This window comes from Mustela lutreola, chromosome 2 (assembly GCF_030435805.1).
Source record: "Mustela lutreola isolate mMusLut2 chromosome 2, mMusLut2.pri, whole genome shotgun sequence".
Taxonomy (NCBI): Eukaryota; Metazoa; Chordata; class Mammalia; order Carnivora; family Mustelidae; genus Mustela; species Mustela lutreola.
Window position 1 is genome coordinate 222,603,809 of NC_081291.1, and position 24,888 is coordinate 222,628,696.

Genomic DNA, 24,888 nt, shown 5'->3' on the forward strand with positions numbered 1-24,888 from the left:
GCGGGGCTGGTGGGGAGGGAGGACCTCACTGGGTACCCCGTTTTGCCTTTAGATGTTTAATTTTTAATTATTTTTTTAAGTAGGCTCCAGGCCCAGCACGGCGCCCGGCATGGGGCTTGAACTCACAACCCTGAGATCGAGAGCTGAGCTGAGATCAAGAGTTGGACTCTTGACCCCCTGAACCACCTGGGCACCCCACGCTTCTAGAGTCTTAAGGCCTGACACTAAGTATGCACAGAAAGCTGCTGTTTGCTGGAGGGATTAAACTGGAGAAGGAGCCCGGCACTGGGGGTGGGCGGAGGTGGGCAGGCGGGCCCCTGGGGTGGCAGGACAAGCCCTGGCCCACAGCAGGCCCCTGTAAACCCAGCTTGCTGGGTCCCAAGCTCCCCGGATCCCAGGGCCCACGGCCTTGCTGCTCTTAGGGGCGCCGGCGAGGAAGGATCTCGCTTCGTGCTCCAACCCCGGGGCCCCAGGAAGGCCGGCCGGCCGCTGGCAAGTGCACCTGCTTATTTTCTGTAATGACCCGGTCGGTGCTGCCGGGAGTGGGTGTTCCTAATGACAGGCCGGCAGGGGCCCCCTTCAAAGCCACACGCTGGCCGCGGGGGACCCTGGTGACCATGGCAGTCTGCACGGCTCCTCCCCGGCCTGCTCAGGCCGCCCTGCCCCCCAGCCTGCCGAGGAGCCGGGTGGAAGCCCATCTGAGCCATGGGAGGATGCCCCACCCCCCATGGTGACAGGTCCCAGGGTGGCCGGGAGCGGGTGTTCCCACACCCATCGGTCACCAGCAGGCGACAGCTGCGGGGGAGGGGGCACCGCGGGAGAGGAAGGGTGGGCCAGCTCGTGACCTGCCGTGGGCTCCCGAGGGAGGTCCAGAGCATGGACTGACCGCCATGCCTTACAGAAATGGGGCTGTGTATTTTTTCATTCCGAAAGCGTGTGCATCTTGCCTGGATTATATTTTGGTGTTTTTTGGTTGAAAACTTTGGCTGAAGCCTTGTCGATGGGCCGCACGAAGCCGCTCCAGAGGCCTCTCCCCAGTGGTGGTGACTGGCCTGTTCCCAGCTCGGAGCAACGTCCGTGCCCCCTGCACCTTGCGGCCAGCATGGCGGCCAGGGAGGCCCTTCTTCCCGGGCCCTTTTGTGACACCTGCTCGGTGGTCTCCTTACCAGGCATAGACAGATCCTACAGCTGACTCGGGGCCGGTGGTCTGGACCCCCAGTCCCCAGGCACACGCTTCAGAAGGCAGCGGGGCTGGGCAGGGAGGGGGAAGCCACTTCTAGGAATTAACCAACTGCTCTTGAGCCCAGAGTGTGCTGCCTCAGCCAGGGGGGACTTGACTCTGGGAGCGAATGCATCGGCTCTGCATAGACGCAGCCCGTAGGTAGGCAGCGCGTCTCGGAGGCTGGGAACCTCCCTCCGGAGGTCTGTCCCGCGGCAGGCGTCTCCCCTGGCCCAGCTCACGAGGTGGCTGGTGCAGGGTTCCTCGCAGGAACCGGGCTCTGTCCCCGAGTAAGGGAGTAGCAACACTAGCCATTCCCCCCAGGCACGCAGAGAAGTGGCTCATTTAAGAAATAATTCACCCGGGGCGCCCAGGGCGCAGGTCGGTCAGTTAAGCCTCTGACCCTTCATTTCGGCTCAGGTCGTGATCTCAGGGTCGTGGGACGCAGCCCCACATGAGGCTCCGAGCTGGACATGGAGCCTGCTTGGGATTCCCTCCCCCCACTCCCCTGTCCAGCTTGCCCGCCCCTCTCTCTCTCTTCAAGAAGAAGAAAAACCCGCCCGCAGAGAAGTAAGGGAGGGGCGGCTGCGGGACAGCGGACCCGTGGCTGTAGGCTTGTGTCCCCACAAACTGGCTCCGGGAGGCCCACGGGACACGGAGGAGCCGCAGACCCGAGAGGACGGCCGTGGGAGAGCACAGCCCGCGTTCGACCCCGCCTGGCGCAGCCCCTCGGCACGGCCTCCCCGCGGGAGACCCGCAGCCCTCAGTCACCACCGCAAACCCCCGCAGCTACCCCTGCCGCCTCCCCAACCCTGGGGCCGGAGCCCACATGCCGCACCCCTGCCCCACAGCGACCCCGTACGCTCCCGGGCCTCGGTCTCGGGCGCCGGCGCCGCCGCGGGCACCCAGAGGGGCTGCAGGGAGGGAAGCGGGCAGACGGTGGTTCAGGGACCAGTCACGGGGGCGGGCAGGGCCTGGAGACCTGACGCGCAGCCCCCGCTGCGGTCCACAGCGCCGTGTCCTGGACATCTGTAAAGAAGATCACTTCTAAGTGGTTTCGCAAAGAGACGGGAAAGAGAGAGCGAGAGAGCCTGTTGGAGCAGACAGGCAGGCTCCTTGGGGGGCTGCAGGGTCCAGGGCTGCCCCGTCGAGTCGATGCCTTCACTATGATTCATACTTATTTGTCAAACGGCCCTAAGGACGCAGAACGTCCAAACACGTGCGGACGCGCATCCACACCTACACTTTGAGGAGGGGGTGGCGGGGTGCACAAAATCTGGGCCACACGCGAGGAAGTGGCGGCGTGGGGCTCTCCCCCACGTGTGCACGGTTTCCCCACCCAGGGTGTTCTTCCGCTGGAGCCAGGCCCACGGGACACGGGGAGACACGCCGCCTGCTCCCGGAGGTCCGAGTTGTCTCCTTTCCGGCTCGGCGCGCCGGCGGAGCCCCGGTGTTTCCCGTCCCACGCACGGAGATCTTTCCGAAACAGATGCACCTGTCTTCGTGGCCGCCGGCGGCAAGCGCTCTGAGCTCGGCGTCACAGATGGGAAAGCGGCGAGGTTAATTAAACCATTTGTTGCTCCACATGTTGTCGGCTCTGGGCCGGGAGCCACCCGGAGACCTGCTCCTGTCGACCTTGGCTGAGCAGCGAGCCACCGCAGACCCCCGGCCGGCGGAGCGGCCCCCCAGCCAGCCCCGGGAAGAGGCCAGGGTCGGAGCCGCACGTCGGTGCGTTTCCATTCCTGTCATTAGGGATCGTGGTGTTCCTCTGAGTTCCCAGGAATAAGAGCTCGTGCCGATCAACCGAATTTAGGTGCCGATGATGCATCTTGTTAGCATAGAAGGCCCCGGTTATTGGAGAAAATCTTACAAAAGGACACATGGGGCATGCCGTGAGCAAAGACCATTTAAAAAATCCTCAGAAAATGAGTGAGGCCCGTCCCAGGCACCTGCTCCAGCTGGCCTTGTCCCCCAGGAGCACCCGCAGCCGCCCGCCCGCCCTCCCGCGTGAGGCCACTCGGACCAGGCGGCACATGGTCCTTCCTCTTGTCTTGGAAGAGCACGGCACTCGGTGGGTCCTGTCTCAGGCTGGCCTCCCTGGAAGCCAAGCCTGGGGTGGAAGCTGGTGACGGCGAGCGCAGAGCATTCAGGGTGAACTGGACCCTCCAAATTCGTGTGCTGAATCCCGAGTCCCAGGGCAGGAAGCAACTGTATTTGGAGACAAGGTTTTTAAAGAGGTGATTAGGGTAACATGGAAACATTAGGGTGTCCTCGTAGGAAGAGAAGATTAAGACACCCAGAGAAATGGCCGGGTGAGGACACAGCCAGAAGACAGGCATCTGCGAGCCCAGAATGGAGGGCTTCTCAGAGACCAGCCCCTTCAGCACCTTGACCTTGGGCTTCAGCCTCTAGATCGTGAGAAAAAGAGGCTCTGTTGTTTAAGCCCCCAGTCGGGTTTCGTTATGGCAACCTCAACGACGAGCACACGTGCGGAAGGGGAACAGGGAGATAGGGCGGGGAGACGGCTAGGATGTTGGCTGGAGAGGAGATTAACCTTTGCCTGTGAGCTGTGCCCCGGGGAGGACCCCTGTCCCATGGGGCTCAATCTGTGAGCTGTGCCCCGGGGAGGACCCCTGTCCCATGGGGCTCAATCTGTGAGCTGTCCCCCGGGGCGGACCCCTGTCCCATGGGGCTCAATCTGTGAGCTGTCCCCCGGGGAGGACCCCCCCCACCGCAGAGCTGCGGCCGCCCTGAGCCCTAGCCGCTCGCCACTGGGGTGGGTGCCGAGGCCTGGAGAAGGGGGCTGTGTGGGGCACCCACGGCCTCACACGGGGACACCCCAGCCAGCGAGATCAATCCCTGTTGTCTTGGGAGCGGAGGGGTCGCCCCCGCCCCGGCCCCAGGAGCAGAGGGTATTACCATTTGGTTGTCAGTGCACAGAGGACCAGACAGCGGTGAGGGGACGTGGGGGCCACGCCCGTCCTGAGCTTGTGGGAAGCCGAGACGGCGCCCGTTCCTGGTGGGGCTCTCACGGCCTGACAGCCTCTGTCCACGGCCCGGGCTCATTCCGCTTCTCCTTCGGCGTGATGTCATTCGGGCACACTGGCATTTGCAAAAGCTTCCTGGGGCTGGACCCCCCTCGTGGCGGACAGAGAGCAGGAGTGGGAATGGGGCACAAGGGCAGCCCCGGGGGTCCAGAACCACCGCTTCCAGGCAGAGACCCGGGGAAGCTGGCCCAGGTTCCTCGGCCCTCGCAGAGAGCTGCCCGCACGCCCCGACCTTCCAGGGCCCCCACAGTGAGTCGTACACCCCAGAGAGCTCCGTGGGCCCAGGAGCCATGGGCACAGGCCACTGGGACACCCGCAGACAGCATGGCCTTGTGAGGACGGAGTCCCCTGCCCGGGTCCTGTGAGTGCACCCGACGGGAGCGGGCTTCTTTAGCGCTTTCTACCGCCCAGGGTCGTCTATAAAATGTGGAGCCCAGGCTGCCTGATCCCTCAGTGGCTGGGACGATAGCATGGGTCTACCGGGCCCGGCGGGACACCTCGTGCACTGTCCTGGGTCCCTGTCCCTCCCGGCAGGAGCTCCTGCACTCGTGCCATTCCCGCTCCGCTCTGGGCTCCCAGACCTGACGCTCCCCAGGGCTCCGAGTCCCCGGACGCCGGGCAGGGCAGGGTGGGCACAGTGTGGACCCAGGGGTTGGCGGCGACGGTGACGAGGGTGGTCTCTAGCTCACTGTGCTGTGCTCCACACTGACCGGGCTCCGGGTGGGGCCATAACCAGCAAGGGATGGCCCTGTACTTCTGCGGCAGGTGACAGACAGCGGGCGTCCTCACCTTCCCCATCGGGCAGGGCTGGGGACAGAACCCGAAGTGAGTCAAGGACTCACCTGGGGTGTCTGGGAAACCCTTTCCCCTGTTGTGCCCTCTGTGTCCTGCTCCCCATGGTCACAGACCTCACACGCTTCTCACTGCGTCCCTCGCCCCCCTGGAGGGGAAGCTTAGAACGCAGCAAAACCTGCCAGCTTGTAAGAACACCACCGCGGTTCACGCCGGCGTCCAGGGCACCGGGCAGGGAGACAGCGTTCGTGTCCCTTAAAGTGAGGGCGGGGTGGGGGGAGTGCGACCACCGCCATGCTGGAGATGGCCCACGCACTGACCACAGTGCCCCAAGCCCCCCGACCCCTCCCCGCAGGCGTGCAGGGTTAGAGCTTGTCTTCGCAGAGTGGCCTCTTCGGAAAGACTCGTGCGCAAAGGCGGACACCCGTGCTCCGTGGGTTCCCTAACGGGGTCGGGTGGTTTCCATCCCGGGGTCTGGGCAGCGGCCCTACCCGGGGGAACTGGACCGTGGAGGGTCTGGCCCAGGGGAGCTGAACCCGGCTGGGGGAGGCCAGGCCCGGCCAGAGGGTGGGCTCACGGCAGCCCGTGTTTATGACGTGCGGGGAAAGTGTGTGTCCCGGTGACGTCACTCACATAAATACGTTTTAGCAAGAGGAGGGCGAGGACGGGGGAGGTCAAAAGCGATCGCCGTGCCGGAAGCGGCGCTGGTCTGTGGGTTGTGTGATGGGCTTCAGCCCCGCCCGCCGGACCGCTGCCCCTGGCTGGGGACGTTCTGAACAGTCGGATGGAGGGCGGGTCCCCTTTGTGTCCCTCCCAGGGAGCAGAGGGGACCCCGATTCCCCGCCCCGGGCATCAGGCTCTGACGTCGGACCCAAACCGTTGGTTGTCTTCTCTGGGGGAGACGGGCGCTGCCACGTGGGACCCAGGGGGTGAGGGACACAAGGAACGCGGTGGCGAGCGGATGTCCCCCACCCCGGAGAGTCCGCGCCCGGCTTCCTGGAGGCTCCGTGCAGATTCTGAACCACCACTCAGGCACCGCGCCGAGAGGTCGGCTTGTTTTCCGAGGGAGAAATGTCCTCGGGGATTTCTCTCCGTGCGTGTTTTCTCACGACCCTCTCCTGCCCTCCGTGTCCCGTTCCACGATGCGTCCGGTCTGCGGTTGCACACGCAGCACCGCCCCTCCCCCCCCGGCAGCGGCTCCGTGAGCCTCTCGCAGCGTCACTCGCGGCCTCCACGCGGCAGCTCCCGCCCTCCTGTTCCTCCCATCTGCCGCTTCCTCGTGGCTGTGGCCATGGCCCTCTCTGACCCCGGCGAGCTTGGCACCGCCCCTGGGAGCTGCCGGAGCACGAGCGCGTCCTTCACGCGATGCACCGGACATGCCCCTAAAACGCGGTCCCTGAGAAAAATGCATCACACAGTCAGTGCACTCGGGGAAGTGGTTGCTCATCCTTCTGGCTAATGAAGGGTGTTCTTTTCTGGGAAAAAGAAAACCGAGGTCCTCTGGAGAGTGAAGAAGTTCCCCCGACTTCCTTGACTTCACGCGCTGTGTCTTGTGCGGGGACGCACCCCCTTGGGACTGTGCTCACCACAGAGCAGGACCAGGATGGCCCTCCGTCCCCGTGTCCGGACGAGAGAGGCAAACGGGTGACTCGGGCCAGGTCAGCTTCCCGCAGCCTGAGGGGCCCCTTCCCTGTGACCTGCTGGAAAGAGGAACCCGGAAAGCGAGCAGCCTCCCATGGGGACACGTCACAGGTGCACGGGGACAGTCAACATGCTCGAAACACCCTATCTGTTTGGGTCAAGGACAAGCCCACCTGCTTCACAAGGGTCGTGGAGACAGTCCCAGGGGCACGGCAGGGGCACGGCTGGGAGATCCCTGGGCTTCGTCCCCAGCTCGACTGCTGGTCCCAGGGGGGGCCAGTGGACCCAGCACATGCGTTCAGTGGGGAGTCCCACGGCGAGAGGGACAGCCCCACTGAGAACGTGCCCCTTGGGGGGCTGCTGTCTTCCCCATGCTCTCTGCCTCCCCTCGCCTCTGTTCTCAGCAGGGCTGGTCGTCCAGGGAGGGGAGCCCATATGGCAGGTGGGTGGGGCGGGGCTCCTACTCCTAGCCTAGGTGAGGACTGGGCCCCTGGCTTTGGGTGGCGGTCATGGCCACTCGACGGCTTGGCTGGCGGAGTGGACACGGTGAGAGAGCCCCCAGCCCGAGCAGATGCCCCGAGTGCCATTGTCAGCTCCGGGGGTTCTGCTCCCTTGGCCATGACCGTGGGGCGGTCGCCCTGCGCAGCGCTGTGCCTTTCTCCAGGGTCTTGAGGCCAACTGCCGGGGACAGGCCCGTGGGCAGGAAGTGGAGGTGCCTACGGCGGGACCCGGAAGGCAGGCTGAGCGAGGGCCGTCGTGGCAGGGGCAGCTCGGGGCACACTAGCCATGGCTGTCCTGGGCAGTAGGTCTGGAGATGCTGCCGGCCCGGCGGTGGGCTCACCCCTCACCATGGCCGAGACCAGCTCCCCTCAGGGGCCCCCCGTCTCCTCATCAGTGGGGACCGGGTGGCGTCCGTCCTGCTGCTGGGCTCCGGGCTGGGTGGCCCGTCCTGGCCAAGCCGAGCCCCAGGCCCACCGCCCACTCCTGGGCATGAGCAGAGAGAGGATCAGGGCAGCCCAGAGCCTGGCCGGCTGCGCCAACCCCGGGGAAAATCACCTGGGGGCTGCGGGACACCGGCGGCAGCGCAGCGGCCTCTCCTCGTGAATAATGCATGAGGACGGAGGACTTCCCGGGCCTGGCGCCAGCTCCGCGCCAGCCCAGCCGCTGCTGAAGGCCAAGTTACAGCCAAGGGGGGAGGAGGGGGCTGGGGGAGGGGAGCGTGTGTAGAGCGGGGCAACAAGGGTCCCGGTGGCCTGGGTCGGACCGGTCCGGGAGGGGGGCGTCCCGGTGGCCTGGGTCGGACCAGTCCCGGAGGGGGGCGTCGCCCCCGTGGGTGTCAGGGCCATGGGCCAAGATGCGTCTGATGCCACACGGGGACGCCAAGGCTGCTCTGGACCCCCGGCGGGAGGGGGGGGGGCTTCTGCTCCGGGCTAGCCGGGGCTACCGAGCTCAGTGACTCTGTCCCTGTCCGGGGACATCTGGCAGGGAAATGCGGCCCTGGGGGCTGTGGGGGCTGTGTTCAGCGGGGAGTCGACAGATCCCATCCTGGGGTCTCTGGGTCAGGCAGGGGCTGCGCAGGGCGGCACCCCTCCGAGACCCCACCCACCGCCCCGGGGGGCCTGCCGAGGCTGCGGGTCTTGTTTCTCCTGTGTTTGTCTTCATTACTCCCGATCAAAAGCTTCGTATGGAAGCGCACTCTGAACTCTGCGGGGAGCCCAGAGGTGGGGGGGGGGCGGGGGGCAGGGGGAGGATCCGGCGGGGCAGGGAGGCTGCTCTGTCTGGCACTGCGAGGGCAGACGCGGGTCATCCGACTTTCGCCCAAACCCACAGAACTCACACCTCCAGGAGCGACGCTGACGTCAGCCCCAGCCTCGGCAGGGCGGTGACGTCAGCGGCCATCGATCTCGGTGATCTCCTCCTGGCAAGTGTGTCGCGCTGTCGGGGCGGGGGAGGCTGCTGGGGCGGGGGGTGGGGGGGCACGGGAAATCGGTACCGGGCTTCGTTCGGCTGGGAACCTAAAACTGCTCTAAAAAATAGTCTTTTTTTTTTTTTTTAAAGCATTTATCTGCAATCCTTCAAAATGCCTCTTTCCCTAAAAAATCAAATGTATTTCATTATTAAAACACCGGACATTTATTTTAATGTTTAAATCTTTGCAACATCCCCCTGTGACGGCAAGATTTGTTCTCGTTCTGTTTGAGACGAGAAGCCAGCCCAGGGAGCAGCGACACAGGCCCTCGTGTCCTTGGGGAGCAGCCACGTTGGGGGCCCTGGCTCGGCTGCCGGCAGACTTCCCGACATACCTCATTCTCCCTGCCACCCTTCCAGAAGCTTCCTTGACTCTGCTGCATCACTCAGGGCCCGCACAGCAGCAGATCCAGGTTTCGTGGGCCTGAAGCTTTCACACTTTGGGGCACTGTTCCAAGAAAAAGAATACAAAATAATAACCACAAGATGTAGGTGCAAAAGTGCCTATTTGGAATGAGAAAAGAAATCCTAGCAAAGGCTCATATTTTAAATTCCATGTACATGACAAAATCTAGGAAAATTGTCGATCACGTGACAAACCTAATTCCCTTTTTTTCTCCCTTTCAACTGGATACCGAGGTCGTCTCTCCATGGGACAATGATGTCATAATGTTGCAGCATTTCCTATTCAAAAATATCTATAAAGAAAATAAAAAGATAATTCAGTCTCTCCTATTGCAAGGTTGATCAAGATTTGTTTCTAATTATTTATACAAAAGCTTCTTTCCTGATGACATTGAACCCATTTCCAGGATAATCAAATACAGGGACCCCGGCCGAGGTGTTCTTGGTCTTTATATGAGCTGTCAGGTTCGGAGAACGTTCTGCAGACCAGCTCTGGCCACATTCCCAAGCTCACACGTTTCCAGAACCAGGACTCATGGACACAGGGGCCTCCAGACTCGACCTCTCACCCTGTGGCCACTGAGGCCAGGGTGGCCGAGGGGGAGTGACCGGATGGACACGTCCCAGGTGTGCCGCCCAGACGGGGGCATGACCCGCCAGTATAGACATCCACTCTACCAAGCCAGCTGTGGCCCCAACTCTGTGCCCCCGCAAATGCCTGTGGCTCCCGCGAGGCCCCAGAGGGGCCATGTCTGGGGTGGGGAGGGGTCTGGAGTGGAGAGAGCGAGGGGGTAAGTGGTCGTGATGGGAATGTCTCAGTTTTGCAGATTCTGCCAGCTTGGGAGGGCCCAGATCCCACGCTCCGTGTCAGAGACCACGCTCCTTGGGTGGGTCTGAGCCCACACACCAGACCAGCAGGGTCACCCTGAAACAAGCAGCGACGGAGCGTTCCCGGGGTGTGGGGACAGGCCTGTTGGGAACGGCCTGCCAAGGACAGAGCCTCGGGCCTCTCCGGGCTCCCGGGGACTTTGCTCCCGGCTCTTCAAGGAAACCGCAGCCCGGTCTGTGGGTGGCACGTCGTGGGACTCTCTGGACCCGAGCCACGAGCTGGTCTGCTGACGGCGGCAACCGTGGTCGTGACAGGCCTGGTCAGTCAGGACGTTCTCAGGAAGCGTCCCTCCTGTCCCCCTCCTGGCGTCCCCTGAACAAGGGTGACGGTCACCCACGAGACCACACAGAGTGTGAGAAGCTGCTTCCTACCCCCGAGAGCGGCGTCCCCCGCCACCCCCAGCAGCAAAATGGTACTAACTCCCGAGGGTGACGGGGAGAGATGTGAGCAGGGACCAAGCAGAGAGAAAACTTGAGAAAGAGTTGGGGGCGCCTTCCCGGGCCCGTCACCCCAGGCTTAGGGACAACGTGTGAGCCGGGAAGGCAGGGGCCAAGGTAGGCTCCCTGTGGTATGCAGGAAGGAATCCCTGGCCCCGCGCCCCGCGCTCTGGCTGTGATGCCGTGAGGCCGGTCATCAAAGGGGCGGACCTGGCGCCCCACGTCAGAGGATGGGCGGTTTCCTTCCCTCCTGCCCCAGGTGCGTCGGCGACAGCTGCCCTCCGCGACCCACCCTGTGGGGACTTGCTCTCTGAACACCCCTCGCTGCCAGGGCAGATCCCGATCAGCGTCTGTCCCCACTGCCCGGGGCGGTACGGTCCTGTGCACGGGGAGCCGAGGCCGAGGTGTCCCAGAGCATCTGTTTCTATATTCAATCAACAAACACACATCTTGTGACTTCCCTGTGCGGGCACTAGGCAGTTGCAGTGTAGCAGCGAGCAGACTGGACACCCCTGCCTAGGAGTGTCCGTCTGGTCACAGAGCGGACACTGACCCCCGACGTGGCGCACACACACGCGGCATTTCCAGCTGCAGCGAGCGCCACTCGGGGGCAGAAGACAGGGGCCTGGTGTCACGGGGAGTCTGGTCTCAACCTCCTGACGACGACGGACACTGGAGGTCACAGGATGGGGGGCGGATGAATGGAGACCAGGCATGGCGGGGGCAGAGGGTGTGGGAAGGGGAACCCGCCTGGCAAAGGCCGTGGGGTTTGGCGGTAGTGATGGTCAGGAGCTGGAGGGCTGGCAGCCTCCGGGCAGAGAACCCGCCGTGTAGGGCCGTGAGGGGCTTTCCTGCCTGCGGCGTGGGCAGCCACCCCAGCGGCAGGCTCTGCTCGTGGAGCTGCTCCGGGGACGTGCTCGGAGTCAGGGAGGGCCATCCTGCGCCCCCCAGCTGAGAGCGCTCCGGCATACTCTGGGGAGGACCGCAAAGCCCTGGCCAGGGGTCAGCAGGGCAACACCAGGGGTCAGCAGGGCAACAGGTGAGCACACAGGCTTCCATCCGGGTGAGCTGGTCTGTCCTGGGTGTGAGGTGAGGAAGAGGAAGGAACCAGGATATGCCTCTCTCTCTAGACCAACAGGCTGGAGACGGGCAGTGGGGCCCTCATCTGTCCCAACAGGTCAGGTCATGCTAAGGTCACCAATAGCCCCAAGCTTTCCAAGGCTTATGACCCCATCTTTATCTCACTCAGGGACCCTCCCAAAACATGCAGTGGCCATGGCAGGGAGGCTACAGGGGACTCAGGAATGGTGCCAGCTTCTACAGGCTGTCCCACGGAGGTCGTGTGTCACTCACTCACTCCCAGTGGCCAGAGGAGGCTCACGCTGGGACAGAAGTCGGATGGAGAGTGGAACGTTTGGATGGGCCATCCCTGGGGCTGGTGGGGTTGGAGGAAGAGTCAGGAGAGGGGTACCGAGTGGGCTGATCTCAAGGAGGCCTCTCAGAGCTGGGACCCCCCACCCCGGACCCAAAAGCCGCAGCTGAGCCCACCGATAGAGACTCTAGGTTCAGAAGTGGACACTGATTTGAGTTGGCCGAGGACTCAGAGGAGGTAGGAGCCAGGCAGCGAGAAGAAAGCCAGATGAGGAGATCAGGGGGTTTGTTCTTTTATTGTCAATGTGGTCTTGTTGTTTTTAGGATGAAGAAGACCTCTACCTCCTGAGGGGACCAGAGGGGTCAGCCAGTCGCTTAGTTACCTACCAGAAGCCATATTCACCCCATGGCCTGCAGTTCCTTTAGCCATAATGCCCAGAAGACAATAACAGACTTCGAGACATGAGAAGTAGGAAAATCTGACCCTTGAGCAAGAGGGAAAATTGGTATGAGAAGCAGATGCACACATGACCCGGATGTTAAAGTTACTGAACGAGGACTTTAGAATAACTCTTACAGATATGCTAAAGAATTTGGAGAAACCTATAAAATGAACTAAAGGATGGAGAATTTCAAACAAGAAATGGGATCTCTGAAAGGGAACCAAAGGCACTCTACAGCCGAAAGCTCAGTGCTTAAATGGGTGGGAGAGAGTGTAGCCAGAAGAAAGAGGGAGACGCAAAACAGCATTCTGGACGTGTGCCTGAGTGCCAGAGACTAACTATGAGAACGGGACGTTACATCTTCTAGGCGTTGGATTTATGTGTGTTCAACAATACAGTTTGGGCAAACACAAGTCAATAAAAATTATCCAAAGGGAGGCAGAGACAGAAGAAATGGAGATGAAAAGGACGGAACTCAGGGACGTACGAGAAAATCACAAATAAGCTATTGTCCAAGCTTCCGTGTAATCGGCATCCCCGAAGAAGAGATTGAAAATGGGGCAGAATAAATATTTGAAGAGATGACGGCTGAGGATTTCTCCAAAACTGATAAAAGACATCATCCCATAGACTTAAGAAACACTGCAAATTCCGAAGAAGATCAAGGCAAAGAAAACCATGCCCAGGCACATTAAAGGGAAACTGCTAAGAACTAAAAATACGGAGAAAACCTGAGAAGCTTCCAGAGAAGACGACACGTTGCCTCCATGGGAAGAACAGTAAGAATGACAAGTGCCTTCTCGTTAAGAACAACGAAAGCCAGGAACAATTTAGTACATCTTCAAAGTGCTGACAGAAAGAACTCTCAACCTAGAATTCCGTACCCAGTGAGAACATCCTTCTAAAATGAGTACGAAAACAAAGGTATTTGCAGACAAAAGCTGAAGGAATTTATTCCCAGTAGACAGACCTACACAACGAAACCACAGCAGAGGAAGCTCTTCGGGCTGAAGGAAAGCAGTCCCAGCTGCGAACACTGATCCGTAGGAAGGCAGAGGCAGAGCCCCGAAGAGTCTGGAAAGCAGGGACAAAGGACGAAAGAGAAGGTGGAGAAGGTGGGACAACTGAGGAAGCAAATAGCAAGTGGGAGCTCCGACGCCAACCGTGTCCCTGATTACATTAAATGTAAATGGACCAGACATTTGAATGGAAATACAGAGCTTATCTGACTGGCTGAGAAAACCAAGACTCCGCCATATGTTCTCGCCAAGAGACACGGGTTAACCACTAGAACACAGAGAGGTTGAAAGTAACGGATAGGGAAAGACACAGCGTCCACTCTAACCACAAGAAAGCGGGCGAGGCTGCGTAAATTCCGGAAGAGTCCACCTCGGGACAAGAGCGACCCCCGAGCTACCGAGGGACGTTTCTGCCCGAGCGAGGTGTTGAATCATCAGGGAGAGGAGGAAGACATGCTCAGGATGTCTGCAGACCTAGGCAAAGAGCCTGAGGGCCGTCTGCAGATGACGGAAAGAATGAGCGACGTGTGGGTCGGAGTCCCAGGGAAGAGGGAGGCTCGGAAGGGAGACGCGCTCACCTGCCTTCCAGAAAGGAATGAGGAAGAGACGCGGAGAATGAATGACTAGCAGGAGAGGAAGCCCGTCCGGGGGCGGGGAGTGGGTTGGCAGGGGCTTGAGCAATAATGGTGATCTCGTTTACAAAGTAGGCATCAAGGTCGTTTTCTAGGTCATCAGTGGGGTCTTCCTCATCGGGCATAAATGGGAAAAAGGAGGGGAGGCTACCAGAACCCCCTCCACGAGCCCCTGCAAGCACTCACTGGTACCCACTGTCTATCCAGGAGAGGGCTGGGGGCCGGGGCCCAGGGCAAAATGCTGGACGTGCTTACCACGCTGATTCTCATTCCCAAGCTGAGTCCCTCCGCCCCCAGGCCACCCGCCTACCTGTGTGACCTTGGGGGAGCCTTGGCCCCCCTGGCCTTCGGTTTTCTCCTCTGGGTACGGGGTACTTCCTGGGGCTGGGATGGAGCCTTTGATTGCATCAGGAAGCTCTGAGCCTGCCCCTCAGAGGGCCCATCCCGGAAGCAGGTCCCGTCGCTGGCCTGGCACATCCTTGGGATGGCCCTGTTCAGGAGGCGAGGCAGGTTGGGCTGACCTGGACTCGGGTGGGCAGGCCTTGGGGATCCGGATGGAGAGTTCAGACAGGGAAAAGGGTGAGTGGAAACCCAGCTTTGGCTGATGTGTGACCTGGCAGCTTTGAGTGGGGGTTAGCAGAAAGCCTAGTTCTGTGTATGTGTGTGTGTCCGTATCCACAGTGCGTGTGTGACACGTGTGTGCTGACGTCCACGCAGGGTCTGCCCACACACAGGCCTCTCCGTCTGATGCCCCTCCTTCCCTCAGCCCTGCCAGCAGCTTTCTGGACGCCCAGCTCCTTCTCTGAGAGGGCGGCACGCTCCCTTGTCCTCAGGATGGGGCTCCTCCCGGCACCCCAGCACCGGTGCTCTCGCCCCCCCCACCGTGGGTGCCTGCTCTCAGGTGGGGTGGGACCCCTCCAGTCGGCCACACATAGAACAAACAGTGGATGGCCCAGAGGAGTTCCTCGAGGCAGCCCAGGCAACGGTAGTGGCCTGCCTCCCCACGCCTGTCCCTTCCGGTGGCCACCGGGACCATCCCAGGGCTCGGTTGCACGTCCCCGACCAGGTCGATGGAGAAGCACCAGGAAGTGGAGCCCGCCCCTCGTTCCCTTTCCGGGGGACCCAGTCTTGGGAGACTGGGGAGGTCTGCGCTCCGGGGTGCCCCGGGGACAGGTGCTGGGCAACCTCAGACAGGTCGCTGAACACAGTGAGCCCCCGCCACACAACGGGGGTCAGGAGGGTGGGGGTGGGCGACAGGAGGAAGCCCCCAGCGCAGCTCCAGGTCAAGGAGCATTCGCTGCCCTCCCTCTGTTTATCAGGGTCCGAGCTGGCAAGACCTGATGCAGCCTCTTCTGGAAGGATCCACACTGACCCTGAGGCCTTTTCTGCCTCAGAGGTTGCCTGCCCTCTAGAGCACTGCCCGGGGCGGGGGCTCGCACAGGTAAGCTGATGGACAGCGGCTGCTGTGTCCCTCCGGACGGCCCTCCCACCGCGCCAGGGACCGCCGCCATGCAGCATCCTGGCCTGGGGGGTGGTGGTCAGGCCCCTCACGGGTACCGCTGTTTACTGGGCTTCTGCTGGGGTCTGCCAGGGGCTGGCCCCGGGCTCCAGTGGGCAGCAAGCCTCACAGGTGCCTGCTGTATGGGGTTCAGGCTCGGCGGGAGATAGCCCTGCTCAGACGACCCCGGACACCAGGCTTTCACTGTGTGCCACACCCCTGAGGGCAGAAACCAGACACCAGCCTCGGGGCTCAGCAGGGAGAGCCTCTTCCTGGCGCAGAATTTTCCACGGGTCTCACTGAACAACTCACTCGTGAAGGCGAGCGCTGTTTTAGGGCAACATTCTTAAAAATCAAAATGAATTCAAAACTCATAGTGAACGAAATATCAAACTTTAATCTTTTTTTTTTTTAATTTTATTTATGCATTTGCCAGACACAGCAGAAGAGGGAACACAAGCAGGGGGGGAGGCAGTGGGAGGGGGAGAAGCAGGCTTCTCGCCGAGCAGGGAGCCCTACGCGGGGCTCGATCCCAGGACCCCGGGATCACGACCTGAGCCAAAGGCAGATGTCCAACCAATGGAGCCATCCAGGGGCCCCCAAAATGCCAAACATTTTTAACAGAGGCAGGCTCCACTCCTGCTGCCCATGGGGAAACCGGGCCCCTCTGTGGTTCCCCAGCGAGGCACCAAGCCCCGGAATCCCTGCCAGGAGAGCGTGCCTCCCTCCTCCTGAGGGACAGCCATCTGCCAGGGACAGGGTAAGGAAATCCCTCCCCCCGGGGCAGGGGCCAAGCCCCTCTGCCCCTCTCCCTGCTGGAGCGTGGCTCCTGGAGCCCCAGAGGCCACACGTCCCGCTTGCTCAGTTGGGGCTGAGCAGGCGGTGCTTGAACTCGGTCCTCCCTTCTCACACGTTGGCCTCTGGAGCAAGGACACGTGAAGGTTGACCGTCAGTCCCGAGAAAGCAGAAAGGAATTGTGGTGCCTCTGACAACATTTTCTTCGTTAAAACGTCCTTTGCCGGTCCCTGGTGCTCTTGCGAGTGGATGGAAGGAGCAGGTGGGAGCTGCCTGCGGGTTCCTCCCGCCGGGAAAGGTCTGGAAAGTCCCTTCCAACGGCCGTGGGCTGGGTCTTGGCTCGGATGAGGGCTGGCTTGGCCATGCCTGGGCCGGACGAGAAATTCGTTCAAACCCGGGTCACTTGGGAAGCATTTCATAAAGAAGCCGTGTGCAGGGGTGTAGACAGATGGGGGGTGTCCTTGGGGCGGGGGGGGCAGGCGGTACAGGAGTGACCTTGGGAGCCTGGGAAGGCGGTGTATGCAGCTGCCGTGTCTGTCAGGGCTCTCCAGAAAAACACACGCGTGTGTGCACACACGCACACACACACGCAGGAGAGGCGTCTGCCCTGGCCAGGCAACGCTTCACCCCAGAACTCAGCAGCGGAAAACATCAAGCGTTCATTACCGCCGGTGTCTGTGGCTCAGGGATTTGGGAATTCTGACTCAGGGCTGAGCCCGAGCTCGCCACGAAGATGTCAGACAGGCCCGTGTCATCAGACGCTGTCACCGGGGCGGGAGGCTCTGTTCTCGAGAGCACGGGTTCCACCGCTGCGGGCAGGGACCGCCACTCCTTGCTGCGGGGCCACCCCACAGAGCTGCGTACAGCACGACGGCTGGCGTCCCCCAGAGACAGGGATCTGAGACGGAGTAGGGTGGAAACCGCTGCACCCCTGTGACCGAGTCTCGGCAGCCCGGATGCCGCAAGAGCACCAGCACCGGGGGTGGGGCGGCATGGGGTCGCCGCACGAACTAGCAACGGCCCCGCGAGCACCAGGACCGCGAGCGAGACTTTGCAGGAGGCTCTCACTCGAGCCCTGGAACTGGGGACCGGGGGTGCGCGCGGCAGCTGAGCCACCCTGACCCTCCTATGCCCCCCACACCGCACACCCATGCCAGGAGGCCCTCCAGGGATGCACACTTCCTGCGGGGCCTCATGCAGCTGAGTCACCGGACGAGCCCTGGGGCCTGCCCCCACCCAGTCTGGGACCGAGCTGGGGACCTCAGGGCGGCCGGTGCCCGAGAGTGGAGGTGGCCTGGAGGGTGGACACGCCTGCACCTCTCCTCCGAGCCCCGTGCGACACACCCTCACTCTGGGGGGTGCCCTGGGAGGGATGAGAAGCTGCTTTGGACGGTGGACAGGGACAGTCCAAAGGGACGGGGTGGGGTGGAGTCTTCAGGGGGGCTTGGAAGCGGCTGTGGGCCCAAATGAAACCGTTCCGTGTTCACGCCAAGCTGCAGCTCCGTGACCGTCGCGCACAGAGAGAGAAGGCGGCTGTCGTGGGCCCACTGCTCTCCTGCACCTGCTGGGCTGGGGAGGAGCTGGGAAGCCAGAGGGAGCACATGCGTCTGGGGTTTAGGTGAAGAGAAGGAGAGGGTGAGGACGGCGGGGTGAGCTGGAGGCCTGCGTGAGGGCCGCACACCCTGCCCCACTGTTCCCTGCGGTCAGAGGACCCCTGCGGGGCGGGGCGGGGGCTCTCCTGACCCTTGAGGAGGAAGGAGGGCCTCGGAAGCAGCCAGCCCCAGCTGGCAGGGGCGGGGGGTGCCCTCGTGGCTCATCGAGAACCGAATCCATCTGAACTCCTTCCCCACCTCTGACAGCAGGATGGTTGGTCCTATTAACAATGGTGGCTACAGGGGAAGTCATTTTCATGCATACTTTCAGGAAGACCTAAAAGACCTAACCCCCTTCTTCCAGAGTCTGGGACATGGTAATCTGGGATACCGATTCAGATGAACTCAAGAGGAAAATGTGTTGGCTTCCACACTGGATCACCCAGAGTGGCTTCAGGCATGGCTAGATCCAGGATCCCAAATAATGACCTCAAGGCTCGGACCCTTCCAGAGCTGGCACTGGGTGTCCTGTCAGGTGTGCTGCAGTTTAATCCTTCCTCTTGAGGCCACCAGAGGAGAAGAGCCTGACCTGGGCAGCTGAGAGACTTCCCAAAGATGACTTTTGCCATTTTATAACTCCCTGGAGCCCATGTGCTCCACTCTCTAAGGCCCAGAAGCCCCTAAGGGCAAGAGGGGTGATCGCCAGTGAAGAAAGATCGCACTCATCTATGTGCCTTGCATGGGGCAAGGGGCTGCGGGTACAGAGACACTTAAAAAGCACAAGGCTACCGCGAGGAGCTCACCCGTCCTGCTGGTGACACTACTCAGCCTCCCTCTCCCCTCCACCAGGCAGCAAACCTCTCTCCTTCCTAAAGGGCTAAGCTTATCCAGTATAAGGACAGATGTATATCTCATCTGCCAGCCACGGTGTTTGGCTCTGGGGTGCACACCTCACCCAAGCCATACCATGAGCACCGTCTCTGGAACTGATTTACGGAGTGACCAGAAAATCGGCTTCTTCCTACTCGGGGCTGCTAACTTGGTAGAATGCAAATGTGGGATTGTCAAAGGTTACCTCTACCCCGTGGGGAGAGAGTTGTCACCCAGAATGAAGTCAATAAGAGACAAGCAGAACCAAGACATGGAGAGATAGGCAGACCTTGAGACCATGATTTGTGCTCCTGGATCCAGCCAAGCCTGAAGCTGATTCTGGGAGATGTAGTTAATGTAAGCTAATGAATTCCTTTTTTATGTTTATTTGAATGGAGATTCTGAGTCAAGAAAGTTTTCTTTCTTTTTTTCTTATTAACATAAAATGTATCATTTTCTTCAGGGGTACCGGTCTATGAATCATCAGTTTTACACAATTCACTTACCCTCTCCAGGGTCCATCACCAGCCACCCCACCCCCCACCCTTGTCCCCTCCAGCAACCCTCAGTTTGTTTCCTGAGATGAAGAGTCTCTTAGGGTTTGTCTCCGTCTCTGGTTTCGTCTTGTTCCATTTTTCCTTCCCTTCCCATGTGATCCTCTGTCTTATTTCTCAAATTCCTCAAATCAATGAGATCATGTGATCATTGTCTTTCTCTGACTGACTTATTTCACTCAGCATAATACCCTCTAATTCCGTCCATGTCGTTGCAAATGGCAAGATTTTATTTTTTGATGGCTGAGTAATATTCCGTTGTCTATATGAACCGCATCTTCTCAATCTGTTCATCTGGATGGACATCCGGGCTCTTCCCACAGTCTGGCTGTTGTGGACATCGCTGCTTTGAACATGCGGGTACACGTGCCCCTTCAGGTCACTCCATCTGTATCTTTAGGGTAAATACCCAGTAGTGTGATCGCTGGGTCACAGGGTAGCTCTAGTTTCAACTTCTCGAGGAGCCTCTGTACAGCCAAGAGAGGTCTAATATAGACTGACCAACCCTCACGCAGGAACACCAGCTTAATGCTAGCGTGTCCAGGAAGGGGGCGTCAGGCAGAGACGCCACAGAAACAAGCGGAAGAGCACGGCCAGGTCTTGAGGGATGTGCGGGTGTGCGGGTGCCCAGGCAAGGGTTCTCAGGGTGTCCTGGCAGGAGGGTGTGTAAGTGTCGGAGTGGCTGGGGGAGGGTCAGCACAGGAAGGATGGGGGACAGGCAGGGAGTGGCGGGTGAAGGCCAGGTGCTGCCCGCGAGGTGGGCGCCCGTGCCCGGTGCCGCCTCTCCCCATCCTGGAGCCCCATGGGATTAAGCACGCACGGATGCAGCTCACGGCGACCACACGTAGTTTGCAAATCAGCCCTTGGCCTGCGTTTTCCTCCAGGAGCGCGGTAGGCTGCGTGGACCCCAGCATCTCTCCCTGGAGTCCGTGCGCCCCTCCCACTCGCTGACCCCCCAAGCAGAAAGACACGGCCACATCTCCCTTATCCGGAAGGATCCTGATGGGTCCTCTGGAACTCGGAGTCAAGCCGGCCAGGCTCCCTGCCTTTGGCTCTGAGTCTGTCCCCCAAGATAAGCAAGAAAAAGAGAAAGTCCCCCAGGGCTCAGCGTCAAGGACGGAAGGCCACCTGAAGAGGACGGGTGTTCACGTGAAAACCGAGAATAATGTCTGTGCAGAGGATCGGCCACGCCCAGGCCCAGCGAGCCCGGGCCCGTGACTCAGCCCTGGGCCCCGAGGCCCCCGAAGGCCAGCCCCACGGGCCCGGGAACCTGCGCACTGAGCTGCGACCCCAGCCCCGGGGGCTGAGGGGATGGTGGGCTTTAGGGGAGCCTGAGCAGGGCAGAGTGGCCCCTCTGCCTCCTTGGAGTCTGCTCCACCGCTGGCCGGGCCAGCTCTCCTCACGGCGCCTTCCTTGAAGCAGGTCTCTGTGATAATATCTGACAATCAATGAAGGCTCCCGGGAGCACTGTTTACAGTAAACTTTCATTTCCTTCTGCCTGGGCGCACAGGGCTCCCCTGGGCCCGGAAAGAAGATCTGCCCAGATCCGGTTTCTGGAGCAGAGATGACTTCAGGCCTCCCCCCGTCCTGGCCTCCTCGCTCTCGCTGGACAGCCCCGCGGGCCTGGACAGCGGAGGTCTCGGCCTTGGGACACACACATGTGTACACGCACGCACACGTGCTCACACACACACGTGCACACGCACGCACTCGCACAAAGTGCTCTCCCTCGTGGTGGGGCTGGTGCAGCTCACGCCCCCCAGCCTGGACAGTGGCTGTCACCACCAGGAGGGGTGTCCGGGACCCTGAAACAGTGGGGCCTGCTGTGCTGGGGGAAGCAGGGCCTGAGGGGACAGACGCACCCACGGAGGGTGAGAGCCCGGCCGAGCCGCAGGGCGGTCCCCAGCTCTCGGGAGCCTGGCCCGAGTCGCACAGGCCGACACAGCTGGTGAGCCGGGCGGGTCTGAGTCACCAGACCTCTCGGGTTTCCTCCTCCGCAGCTTGGGGACAAAATATTTGCTTTTGAAGCCTGCGGTGGTGACCAAGTCAGAGCAAGTAGGGAGACAGGTTCTGGGCCTGCTGGCACCCAGGTCTGTGCGTGCACATACACACACACGCACACACACGCGTGTGGACAGAAGCAGGCCAGAGGATGCTCGCCCCCCTTGGGGTGGCATGGAGCACTTGGGTGCCGGGGCCCGTGGGGGGTGCAGGGCACAGCACCAACGTCTCCTCTGCGTCCCGCAGGCTGAGCCCCAGGGCTCAGCTTCCTCATCCCGGCCCTGGAGAAACCAACCCTGCCCCCTCGAGTGGGCGTGAGGGTGAGTCACGGCGTGGGACAGCCGGCACCTCGCCAGAGGGCGTCTGGGGGGCAGAGAGGAGCACGGGGTTCCCGCGCCCTGCTAGCCTCCAGGACCCCCTGGCCGGTGGCGGCCCCACAGCCACTCCTCCCCGGCGCTAGCCTGGGTTTCCCCGCAGCTCCCCGGGCCCTTCCTGGGAGTCTCCTGCTGTCCTGACCCGGCCACATCCCAGGAGCCGTCTCTGCAGCTGCCCTGGGCTCAAGGACGTCGTGGAAGAGGCTTTCCTCCGGGAGCGACAATACTAAGGATGTTCTCAGCGCTGCCCCCAGGAGCAGTCGGGCCCCCTCACTGCATCCACCCCCTCTCTCCGCCCATCATCCCCCCCGCACCACGTCCCAACCTCGGTGTCCCACAGAGGAGCAGCTCCGTGGGGCCAGCGGTGCGAGCCCCGCCGCACAGGGGAGCCGGAAGCCCGGGGCGGTGTGATTGGGGAGCGGCCCCGAGACGCCCCGCCGGCTCTCCTCGGCAGCCCAGCGAGCGGTCTCCGTGTGTGTCCCCGGATCTGGCCACGAGACCGCCAGGCACACGAGGGAAGAGCAGCCTGGCACCTGCTGTGCCCACGGCCACCTCCCGTGTCCCAGGCACTTGTGACTCCGCGGCACGGGAAGCTGCTTCCTTCTTGTGTTTTCGCTTCCCTTTTTCCCAAGGAAGGGACAACCACCTGCCTCGGCCCAGCATGGCCCTCCCCAAGGACAGCTGCGTTCCCAGGCCTGGCTTGGAAGGAGCCTAGCACCCAGGGCAGCGGGGTGTTTCGGGACTCAGTGTCCTTCTTGTGTACATGTCACCAGTCCCCGGAGGAGAAGGGACTGAGGGCTGGCGAGTGGCCAGCGAGTCTGGCGGCAGGGGTCCCACAGCCACGGAGCAGCCTGCCCTCTCCATGGTCTCAGGAAGGTCAGCCTCTCCTCACCATCCCCAGGTCACCCCAGCATAGACGAGGGCCCCCCAGACCACCCCTTGAGCCTGAACTGACCAAGACAAACACCCCTTACCCCCGAGCCCTCCGCGGTGACACTGGGAGGTGGCACGGGGAGCCCTGGGCCCGGCTGGGTGGCTGGCCTGCTGGGCAAGCACCAGCCTCAGCCCCTGCTCGCCCGCCCCAACCCCCGCTGTCCATCACCGCTGGGGACTGCGCTGGCCCCAACGTAGGCCACTCGTGCCCCCTACCTCATTGCCAGGCCCCTTCTGTGGTTGGCGTGGGCAGACCATGGGCTGGGCTCTGCTCCTTCCCCCAACCCCGTTCCTCCCGAGGGGTCCTGAGTGGCCAGCTCTCCCATCACAGCCTCCACCCACCCCTCCGGGGACCCCCCACAGCCGGCACAGGCACCCCTGCACCCCACCCAGCGGAGCACCCCTTGCCTGGTCTAAGCCTGCCTCAGCCCCTTAGCCCTGGGGGCAAGGCTCCCCCTTGCTGGGCATCCCGTGGCCAAGGTCCCCATAAACCCAGGAGACTCCTGGGGCCATTCCGCAGATAAAGCCTGGACCTCAGGGGCAGCTGGTTTTGCTCGGCCAGCAGCCCTTCCGGGATGGACACAGTGTTGTCTGTCCAGCAGGGAGGGGGGGCCCTGTGTCCCCTGCTGGGGTCCAGCCCTCCGACGCCAAGTCAGGCCCGCTGACCCCTCCCACAGTCGGCCCAGGACAGTGCCAGGCTCCCAACTGTCCACTGCTGGCTGGAGAGAGGAGAGGGGTCAGCAGGCGATGATGGCTGCTTGGTCTCCCTAAAGACATCTCTGGCTCCCCGTGCAGGCGTAGGGCGGGGGTCCCTCCACCGCGACGATGCGTCAGGACTTCTAGACAATGTGGTCCCGGAGCCTGGAGGGGGCGGGGGAATGTGGAGCATCGAAGGGCGGCCGACAGACCCAGAGTCCCTGTGACGTCATGCCAGGGGCCTGGACCCGACAGAGGTGGGGACTCGCCTGCTTCGGCCTCCATGTCCTTGGCTCGTGGGCACAGCACACGCGTCTCGGCCTGTGCTCTCCCCTCTGTGTGTCCTAAGTCCCCTCTTCTTGTAAGGACACCAGGCCTGTGCGATGAGGGCCTACCCTGATGACCTCGGCTCAACGTGGGGGCAGGCTGGGGAGCTGGAGGGGGGACCTGGGGGAGCGGGCCTGGGGCTGCTCCGGCCGGGGGGGATGGGCCCTACATACTCCACGGTTGGCCTCAGGCCTGTGTCCCCACATGCCACCCTGCGGGGACAAGGCCTCTGTGCTTCCAGCCTTCCGCGCGGATCGGGGTGAGGCCCTGGCCCTCTGAGCGGCAGGAGGGGCCTCGGGGAGGGAGGGCTCGGCCGCGAAGTGACAGCAGCCCCGCACCAGCCCTCTGCCCCCGCGGCTCCCACATCTGCTCCCACCACGTCGTGTGGGGGGCAGAGTGACCCCAGAACAGCAGGACACAGAGGGCCTCCAACAGCACCCCATCCCCAGCCTGCTCAATCCCACGCCCCAGACTACGGCTGGCCCCAGGCGGCCCCCACGTCACCAGGCTCCAGCGGGGGTGGGGGACGTGGTTGGGGCATGTGTTGGACGTAGCCCGCCCCCCCACCACAGGGCCTGGCTTCACATTCCGTTCACAGGCAGCCCCACCGCACCGTCCAAGCTTTACTGACCCTGCCCAGTCCCCCCCACACCTGCCACACACCCGCGAACCTTACACGACTCCTGGCCCCATGGTCCCCGGGCAGGGGGGCTGTGGCAGGCAGCACCTCGCCAACCTCTGGCTGAGCAGACCCACCCCCGCACCTTCAGGCAGGTGCGGGGGGCTGCCAGCACGTGGGCTTTCCAGGGCCAGCGCGGTGCTGCCCCGTGAGAGGCAGAGGTCAGCACAGTCAGACGGGCCAAGCCCGCGGGGCTGTCGTGCCTAGTTCGGGAAAATTAATCACATCCCACACGTGGAGGGAACGTGCCTGTTACGTGTCTTACGTGCACGGGCCCAGAATGCCGTGGACAGGCTGCCTGCAGCTCCCAACCCCCGGGAGTCTGGGCAGCGTCCCTGGGAGCTCTAGGCGTCTGGAAGGCCCCTGGGTGGTGGGCAGTGGGGCTCCAGGCCCTTCCAACTGGGCTCCTAGCCTCTCCGTCCATCATCCTCTGCCCAGGGAGTCCCCCTGCAAAACCAAGACTCTGAGCCAGCTCGCTGCCTGGAGGGGCCCTGGCCGGGGCTGACGGGACATATCAGCTGGCACTGGTGTGCCTTTCAGCCTTGGCACCTTGAGGCCAGGGACAGCCCAGCCTCGGGAAAGGTTGCCCGATGCCCATTTGGATGGTTGGACACAGCCCAGGACCCATTTCTTGCCCCCACTCGCTCTGTGAAATCTTCTGATCACCCAGTGAGAGTGGATGGACAGTGGACTGTCAAGGGACCAG